The following is a 1,201-nucleotide window of genomic DNA, read 5'->3' on the forward strand; positions in this document are numbered from 1 at the left end:
TTCCTTCCCCAGCCTCCCGGCCTTGAACCTGTGAGAAGGAAAGCATAATTACCCTCCCTGTGGCTCAGTTTACAGGGGTATTGGTGGGGGGGAGCGAAGGAGGGGCCAGAATGAGCTCATGGGGGAGAAGTGGTTTTAAACTCTGAGATCCCCAAATATAAGAGAGAACAGTGTTCCTTTAATCAGTGGTATTTCTGTGTCTGGAATTGATGGGTTTCTCCCATTTTGAGGGTCTCCTGCTGGTTCCTCGAGCTGCTCCCCTATATTCCACCCTCTAGTGGTGTAAGGGGGATGGGAGGGGACTGGTATTACATGGGCAGAGCACCTACTACACGCCAGACACGCCCACATACATTGTTCAATCCTGACCTTACAGAGAAGGAGCCATCATCTTCCTTGGGTAGAAGAGGTAACGGAGGCTCAGACTGCTTACAAATTAAAATGACTTGCCCAGGGCCACATAGCTTGTGAGTACTGAGTTTGGGAGCCAAGTCTGTCTGGATCAAAGCTTTGCTCTCAGCAACCCAATCTGGGACCGGTGCAGTGGAGTGGTCTTCCATGCCCTGGGATGGGGCGGGGGGTGGTCCTTGGCCACAATGACCAGTCCTCCAGGGAAAGCTGCTCTGGTCCCACACCTGAGCACACTCTGGCAGCTGCGCCCTTCCCAGCCTCCAGCCCCGGGGCCACCTGAAGCTCACCAGACCTCCTCGTTCTCAGCCAGGACTGACTACTGTTCGCGCTCACATGTGGCCTTGGGTAGGGGACAGGGTGAGTGGAAGCCTTCACTGAAGGGGTGAGTCTTTAAATCTGGGATTGCAGATATTAAGGGAAGTGCAAAGGAAACAGGAAAGGATCATTTGAAGAAGACTGTCCTAAGGGCCCCTGAGATCACTCATGGAGGCAGCCCCCTGGTTGAGGGCAGGAGGGAAGTATATGTGTGTTAAGATATATCCAACAGGGGCGCCTGGGTGGCTCAGTTGGTTGAGCGACTGCCTTCGGCTCAGGTCATGATCTTGGAGTCCCGGGATCGAGTCCCGCATCGGGCTCCCTGCTCAGCAGGGAGTCTGCTTCTCCCTCTGACCCTCTTCCCTCTCGTGCTCTCATTCTCTCTCTCTCTAATAAATAAATTTAAAAAATTAAAAAAAAAAGATATATCCAACATATTCATTCCCTCAGCCTCCCCTCCCCCCCCGCCCCCCCC

The sequence above is a fragment of the Callorhinus ursinus genome, unplaced genomic scaffold, assembly GCF_003265705.2.
Source record: "Callorhinus ursinus isolate GAN/ISIS: 27379988/994484 unplaced genomic scaffold, GSC_fseal_2.0 scaffold59, whole genome shotgun sequence".
In the NCBI taxonomy this organism is placed as follows: Eukaryota; Metazoa; Chordata; class Mammalia; order Carnivora; family Otariidae; genus Callorhinus; species Callorhinus ursinus.